The sequence below is a fragment of the Oryctolagus cuniculus genome, chromosome 2, assembly GCF_964237555.1.
Source record: "Oryctolagus cuniculus chromosome 2, mOryCun1.1, whole genome shotgun sequence".
Classification (NCBI taxonomy): Eukaryota; Metazoa; Chordata; class Mammalia; order Lagomorpha; family Leporidae; genus Oryctolagus; species Oryctolagus cuniculus.
This window is the reverse complement of record NC_091433.1, coordinates 99,142,705-99,151,563: the sequence shown is the minus strand read 5'-3', so window position 1 is coordinate 99,151,563 and position 8,859 is coordinate 99,142,705.

Here is an 8,859-nt window from a genome sequence, read left to right as displayed (position 1 = left end):
GGGAGCCAGCACTCAGACCGGTGGTGCTGGGCCAGTGGGCCCCTCTGCCGTGCTCCCAAGAATGCCTGGCTGCTGGGGGCTGACCGAGACCTCTCCTCCTCGGCCCCCCAGTTCTGGGGCATTTCTGTCTTCAGTGAGGAGGAGGAGGCAGGTGGGAGTTCTGCTCCAGGCCAGGTGTTGGGGGTAGAGACGGAGCGAAAGGACGGTGACCGGCTCGTCGTGCGTGGGCGAAGCTCGGCACCGGCCATGCTGTCCCTTAGGAGCACTTGTGGAGCCGTGGGATATCTATGCCAGGGAGTGGTCACACCTGCGGAGCGCCTCAGGAAAGGTGGGGGTGTTGGCTCTGTTGTCACTGGCCACGGCTCCCCGCTGGTCAGCTCCCCCTTCCCGCAGGGTCACGAGGACACTGGGGTCACTGGTCTCGGATTCTGCCCCGTTGGGTGTCTGTGGGGCGATGTGCGCACTTGCCGGGATTTCCTCCCAGGCCAGGACTGTCCCGGTCCTCTGCCCCACGCCCCCACGGTGCACACGCACAGAGCGCAGGGCAGTCTGGCTTCTGCTGGCTTCTGCATGAAGGGACTCGGACAGCTGCCTGCCAACCACGCTGCTCTCCGGCCCGCGTCCGCCAGCTTCTGGGTGCGCGGGGAGCGGTCAGAGGTGCATTTCCCCGGGCAGCAGGTAGATAAAGTCCACCTCTGGAAGACAGCGCGTCGTTCTCGAAGCAGCCGAGGCTGCAGACCCCACGCTGAGGCGTGTGTGGAGCGCTCCTTCCTCTACTCCTCGCCGAACACCCGCACAGGCGATGCGAGATCCACCTCTGTGCACGTCGCCAACGCTGGCCCAATATTCCACTTTGGGTGATCACGCGTCACCATTTTTATGCTTCATGGCCAACGTAAATGTGTGATATTAACACAGCTGCGCTGGACTGCTCTTGCTCTGACACAACATCCAGTGTCAGATTAATGTTCCTGGGCCGGCGCTGTGGCGCAGTGGGTTAAAGCCCCGGCATGCGTCACCCGCGTCAGCATCCCATATGGACGCCAGTTCAAGTCCTGGCTGCTCCTCTTCTAGTCCAGCTCTCTGCTGTGGCCTGGGAAAGCAGTAGAAGATGGATAAACATATATATTTAGTTTTACACCAAGGGACCTTCTGTAATTTACTTTTTTAGTGACCATTTCATCATGTACATTTATTTGTGGTGGAGAACCAACCACGAATTCTTAGTACTCTGTTGCGTGGATGTATTGGGATTTGCCTAACCTGGCCTCTCAATGAATGCCTCCCCTTCACTGTTATGATGAATAAAGTGGAAATAAACATTGTCGCCTCACACACCTTTGGACAAATGTGCCCCTTTCCCATCTTTTAGCTTTGCGTGTGTATTTTATTTAAACTATGTGGTCAGATCTGACAGTGGTTTCTGTTGTGTCTTCTGCTGACTTGGAAAAGAGGCTAAAGATTCATCCGTGCTTTCTTTTTTTAAAGATTTATTTTTACTTGAAAGGCAGATGACAGAGAAGGAGAGAGAAAGGGAGAGACAGAGAGAGAGCTTCTTCCACCCACTGGTCCACTCCCTCAATGGCTAAGGCCGGGAGAATGGCAGGAGCCCTGAACCCCATGGGGCGTCCCCCGTCGGGGGCAGAGACCCTGCCATCATGGCTCTTGTCCCAGGCATTAAAGGCTGCCGGATCGGAAGCAGAGCTGCAGGGACTTGAATAAGAGATGCCCGAGCCAAGCGGTGGCCTAACCTGCCAGAACACTGGCCCCTCGGCCATGTTTTCCACCAGGGCTTCCATGGTTGCCCTTTCACAGCCTGCCCACCCCCGCGGCTGCCAGTGTCTCCTAGTGTGGGGGTGCGGTGGTGGCAAGAGCTCGTAGGAGACACGGGGCTGGTAGGATGCTGGAGAGCCCACCTGCCCAGAAACTGCCTGGAACAGCTGGCGAATCACCCATGCTGCCAGCAACCCAGAACTGCGCAGTGCAAGTTAGCATCAGTTGTTGTGCGCCCTCTGCCGTTCACGTCTGACACCATTGCACGAGGTCGACCAGATGTCCCTCATGCCTTGCCCTGGCCCTGCTGTCCTGTGGAGGGTGCTGGAGGGCTGAAGGTGGACACTGGTGAATTGGGTGCAGGGTAGGAGGTGAGAAGTAAGGGGTCAAGTGTGTGACAGAATCTGAAAGTTATAACAGTAGTATCATAAGTACTATAATTTATTTACATAAAATATGTAAATACATAAATTTACAAAGGCATAGAAAATGAAGAATATGTAGCATAAATATATTAATTTATTCAGAATATATATATAGACTCTACAAATATGAATATTTACATAAATTATGTTATTTTTGTCACTGTTAACACTAATTATTACTACTGTTATTGATTACATGAGGTGAAGTTAAAATAGCAGTCGTTTTTGTCAATAAGACACTGAAACAGGTTATCCACGAATGGTGTACGACTGACTGAAAACCACAAAGGAGATTTCGGGGGGATCTGGTCGGGTCCAGGCCTCCGCTCTCTGCAGAGGCTCCCACACCCTTGCAGCCACCGCCCTCCTCGTGTCCCTGCTGAGAGCTTCCTGCAGCTCTGCTCTTCTCCCTTCAATGTAGGACCTGCAGGCCAGCTCCAAGTAGGCACCTCTCCCACTACCCGAGGATGCCCTCTTTCTGATCAGCTAGCCATCAGCTCCCCCAAGCACCCTACAACCTCTCATCAGCACGTCCTTCTCCCTCATCCACCAACAAAGCGTGTCCACTCCTCCAGCCTGACTTTGCCAAATGCAAGCCAGTGGTGGTAGGGGTAGCTGGTTCTCTTGAGACTGCAGCAGACTCTCATTTGGGTGGACAATGTCTCCACAGGTTGCAAGAAGCAAATAAAGCACAGAGTGTAGTATCTGTATCACATGTTATCTCTTGCTCTCATTTATTTTTCATTGCATAGTGTGAAAATTGAGACAATGTATCTTTTCTAAAAGTGTACCATCCTGTGATTTGTAGTCCATTCACAAAGCAGCGCAACCATCCCTTCCATCTAACTCAAAATATTTTCATCACGTGAGGAAGAACTCTGTACCCGCAGAGACGATTCCCATTCCACACTGCTTTATTGCACCACCCCACCCTCCCCTGGAGATCCCCACCCAGTGAGGCCGTGACTGCTCCTAGTCAGAGCCTGCTGTCGCGTGTTTTGCAGGTTCTGATTTGCTTGTGGTGAGAACTCTCAATATGGAGCAGAGACAGACAGCAGGGGCGTCCATCCTGGCAGATTGAGGAGGCCGCGTCCTGCACCCGAGAGCCACCACGCCCCGTCTGCTCTGAGGGCCCAGTGCCTCAGTTTCCCTACAGTGCTGGTCATCAAATTCTGCAACATTATCTCAGGTCTAAATATGTTATTTATTTATTCCAAAATCGGAACCTAATAAAATGTACTTCCTTGGCTTGGATGGAAGTAAGCATGCTACCAGTAGTGTTATCTCCTTTGTTCAGGAAGCCATGGTTCAGGGTGGGTACTTGGTGCAGCAGTTCAGACAGTGCTTGGGATGCCACAGCCCCAGTGACGTGGCTGCTTTGCTTCCAGTTCCCAGGTAATGCGCACCCTCGGAGGCAGCAGGTGGTGGCTCAGGGACTTGGGTCTCCTACTGTGACCTAGAAATTCAGGTGACTTACAAGTCCCTGGCTTTGATCTGGCCCAACCCCAGCTGATGCAGGCATTTGGGAAGCGAACCAGTGAATGGATGATTGATCTCTCTCTCTCTCTCCCTCTATTCCTCTCTCTCTCTCTCTCTCTCTCTCTCTCTGTCTCTCTGCCTTTCAAACAACTAGAAATAAATAAGTAATTTTTAAAATAAATAATAGAAGTTGGCACCGTGGCTCAACAGGCTAATCCTCTGCCTGCGGCGCCGGCACACCAGATTCTAATCCCAGTCAGGGCGCCGGATTCTGTCCCGGTTGCTCCTCTTCCAGTCCAGCTCTCTGCTGTGGCCCGGGAGTGCAGTGGAGGATAGCCCAGGTCCTTGGGTCCTGCACCCGCATGAGAGACCAGGAGAAGCACCTGGCTCTTGGCTTCGGATCAGTGTGGTGCGCCGGCCGCAGCGCCCCAGCTGCAGCGGCCATTGGGGGGTGAACCAACGGCAAAGGAAGACTTTTCTCTCTGTCTCTCTCTCTCTCTCTCACTGTCCACTCTGCCTGTCAAAAAAAATAATAAATAAATAAATAAATAATAGAGACCAGCACTGTGGCGTAGCGAGTAAAGCTGCCGCCTCCTGTGCCGGCATCCCATATGGGCACCGGTCAAGTCCCAGCTGCTTCACTTCTGATCCAGCTCTCTGCTATGGCCTGGGAAAGCAGTTGCAGATGTACTTGGGCCCCTGCACCTGCATGGAGACCTGGAAGAAGCTCCTGGCTCCTGGCTTCAGATTGGCTCAACTTTGGCCGTTGCAACCATCTGGGGAGTGAATCAGCAGATGGAAGACCTCTCAGTCTCTCTCTCTTTCTCTCTTTCTCTCTGCCTCTGCCTCTCTGTTACTCTGCCTTTCAAATAAATAAATAAATCTTTTTTTTAAAAAAAGATAACAATAACAAAATAAGATTATTTTTGCTAAATGTGCCATTCGCTGTTGCAGGCTCAATTCAATTTTTGATTATCTTGAAAAAATCTTACTCTCCGCTCTACCAACTGAGCTATCGAAGGAACCGCAAATCCAACTCTCTATAACTGATATCTGTCCTACCAAAAATTGTCACCTTAGGCAGACGTGAACTGAGCTGCAAAGCAGATGCTAGCAGGAAGCAGCTGGGTCTGTTCTCCACCAGCATCCCCACAAGCGTGTGGACTGCAACAGAAAATGCAGCCCCTTTGTTAGGAAGCCGAGACCCTGTGCGGTGAAGTCATGCCCTGCATTTCTGGCTGAGCTCCGGCATGTCCTCCCCTTGTGCCTCATGCACACGGCCACACTGCCATGGCTCCCCTGATGCCCCACGCAGTGCCCAAGTGCACCCAAGTCCTCTCCAGCCCCAACCCCCGTCCCTGCTGCACAGCCACAGGGCAGCTCTGGCACAATGTGCAGTGCCCTAGACTTTGTCTCTCTGGGCTGCTGGGAAGCCAAAGGTCATTGACTCTCTCACTTTGGTGTAGTTTTATTAAACATATGATAACTACAACAGTTGCCGCAGGAAGTGCTGACAATGCCATGGCAGCATGGGCATTTGCCACATGCGGAGTGCCTTACCGGTGCGGGCAGTAGTTGTGGTGCTACTCTTTACGGGAACTCGTGCCTGGTTGTAAGCTGTGCTTCAAACCTGCTTTTCCCACCTCGAGGCCATTTCTCTGGAGACCAAGGGCAGCATCTAGCGTCTAGTCAAAGGGCTTGTTAGACCACTTGGCACACGATGACTCCCAGTGCCTACTGATGCATCATTACAGAAGGCGAACATTTAGGGAACAAAATTGCCCAAGGACCCTGGCATGGGGAGGGGTGTAGGTGAGGAGGATGCCAAGGGTCAGGAAGCTGTTATCTGCGGATTCTCCCCTCTTCTCTCTCTCCTCTTCCTCCTTCCTCTTTGCTCTCTTGGTATTGCCTCTGTCTTGCTTTGCCTAGAGAATACCAAGAGAAGTCTCTTTCCCCCTCCACGTTCCGGTCTCTTCCTCCTGGATTCCACTTAGAGGCCTCTGTATAGACCTGGTGCTTACAAAAATGCCCAGCACACAGCGGGCATGCTGCAAGCATCTTTACCAATGAGTCTGCTGCTGACGTGGGCCATGCCTCTCTCTGGTGCCGTGGCAGCCTCCTTGTCTTTTGTGCTAAGAGCCTTCCTTGCCATGCAGTAGAAATAGTGTGGGCATGAGGCTAGTTTCCCACCTCTGGGATAGCAACTGCTGGTTTAATTACAGTCATTTTCATTAAGAGAAGAATGACAAGAAGTTTAAAGACAGCTCAGGATGGCCTAAAGGACAGTGGCATCTTCTTTCAGAAGAAATGCTTTTAAGTTCCCACTTAGTAGAATGAAAAGATAGGGCACACTTGCACTTAGCATGTGCTCTGTGATAAGTGTGTTTGCATCCCAGAACGCTACAATCTCATTTGAGAGGTGAAGAGTGGAGACCACGAGGTTGACCAGTTAATTAAGCCAGTCTAGAACCACTAGCAAATGATGCAACCAGTTTTTGTTCCAAATCTGTTTACTCCGAAGAAATTGCTGGTGATGGGTAAAAACAAATATTCAAGAGAGAAACTTGTAAAGGAAGCCTCTGAATCAGGTGCTGTTATAAACACAGTGACTTCCTCATGTGGTGATTTGTGGTGAAATGGCAGCAAGGTCATGTTCCCTAGGTAGTGCTAGATGGTTAGAGAAGCAAACAGATGGATGCACACACTGCATGGGGTTATGCCATCAAGGAAAGCAGGCACCCCGAGGAAGCGCAGAGCACATCTGTGTGTGGCCATGTACTTGGCACTGACACAGCCAGGAATGAAGAAAACAGAGGCTCATTCTGGGAGCTCTCATTTCCCAGAGGGATCTCAGCATAGCCAGTACTGAGCCATTGCAGAGCCCAAGAAACTGGGCATACGCAATGAGAGGGAGTTTGGCTCAGTCTAACCCCAGGGCTAGAAACACACCCAAGGCGTTTAGGCTTTCCCAGGAAGCACTGTTTATGCAAAGAAGTAGCAGCAAGAGGCCGGCACCACAGCTCACTAGGCTAACCCTCCGCTTGCTGCGCCGGCACCCCTGGTTCTAGTCCCGGTTGGGGCGCCAGATTCTGTCCCGGTTGCTCCTCTTCCAGGCCAGTTCTCTGATACGGCCCAGGAGGGCAGTGGAGGATGGCCCAGGTCCTTGGGCCCTGCACCCCATGGGAGACCAGGAGAAGTACCTGGCTCCTGGCTTCGGATCAGCGTGGTGTGCCAGCCGCAGCGCACCAGCCACAGCGGCCACTGGGGGGTGAACCAACTGAAAAGGAAGACCTTTCTCTCTGCCTCTCTCTCTCACTGTCCACTCTGCCTGTCCCCCCCCCCCAAAAAAAAATAGCAGCAAAAGCAATGTCATCATCAACTACAACCTGGACTACACTTTTGTGCACAGACGGGGCCTGCCCTTTCAAAGCTTACCCTTGATCATTAATAAACGGACATGTTCACCGAAACTTGTCTCGGTGCTTCTTGTTGAAGAACGCCGTCGCCCCACCATCCCGGCAGGACAAGCCTGCAAAAAGAAGTTCTAAGATCAATCCCATTCCTTGCAGCTACAATAAAAATTAAATAGCTTGGGATAAATTTAACCAAGGGTGTCAGAAATCTCTAGGATGAAAACATCAAAGGAAGAAATAGAAGAAGGCACACAAAAAAATGGGAAAATCTTCCATGTTCATGTAACTGGAAGAATCCATATCATCAAAATGTCCATATTACTAAAGCAACTTATAGATTCAATGTGATTCCAATCAAAATACCAAAGACACTCTTCTCCCATCTAGAAAAAACGATGCTGAAATTCATATGGAAACAAAGGAGACCCAGAATAGCTAAAGCAGTCCTACACAACAAAAACAAAGCTGGAGGCATCACAATACCAGATTTAAAGACATACAAGACATACAAGATAGTTATAATCAAAATGGCCTGGTACTGGCAAAAAACAAAACGAAACAAAACAAAACAAAAAAACCGATGGGTAGGCCAATGGAACAGAATAAGAATTCCAGAAACTAATCCCCGCATCTACAATCAACTTATCTTTGACAAAGGAGCTAAAATAAGTCCCTGGAGCAAGGACAGTCTCTTCAACAAGTGATGTTGAGAAAACTGGGTTCCACATGCAGAAGAAGTATGAAGCAAGACCCCTACCTTCCACCTCACACAAAGATCCACTCAAAAGGGATCAAAGACCTACATCTATGGCCCAATACCGTCATATTACTAAGAGAACATTGGGAAGACCCTGCAAGACACTGGCATAGGTAAGACTTTTTTGAAAAAAATCCCAGAAGCACAGACAATCAAAGCCAAAATTGACAAATGGGATAGCATCAAATTGAGAAGCTTTTGCACTGCAAAAGAAATACTCAGCAAACTGAAGAAACAACTGACAGACTGGGGGAAAAATATTTGTGAACTATGAAGTGATAAAGGGTTAATATCCAGAATCTGTAAAGAGCTCAAGAATCTCAACAACAACAAAACAAAGAGGGGCCAGCGCTGTGGCGCAGCTGGTTAAAGCCCTGGCCTGAAGTGCCAGGATTCCATATGGGCGCCAGTTCTAATCCCAGCTGCTCCTCTTCCAATCCAGCTCCCTGCTGTGGCCTGGGAAAGCAGTAGAAGATGGCCCAAGTCCTTGGGCCCTTGATGGCCCAAGTCCTTGGGCCCTTGCACCCATGTGAGAGACCTGGAAGAAACTCCTGGCTCCTGGCTTCAGATTGGCGCAGCTCTGACTGTTGACATCATTTAGGGAGTGAACCAGTGGAAGGAAGTCTTTCTCTCTGTCTCTCCCTCTGTCTGTGACTCTACCTCTCAAATAAATAAATAAAATATTTTTAAAAAACAATACAGTTAAGAAATGGGCAAAGGACTTGAACAAACATTTTTCAAAAGAGGAAATTAAAATGGCAACACACAGATGAAAAAATGCTCAGGATCATTAGCATTCAGTAAAATGCAAATCAAAACCCCAGTGAAGTTTTACCTCACCCCAGTTAGAATGGCTCTCATACAGAAAGCAACAAACAACAAATGCTGGCAAGGATTTGGGGGAAAAGGTACCTTGATCCACTGTCGGTGGGAATGCACACTGGTACAACCACTGTGGAAGACAGTATGGAGATAACTCAGAAATCTGAATATAGACCTACCATATGACCCA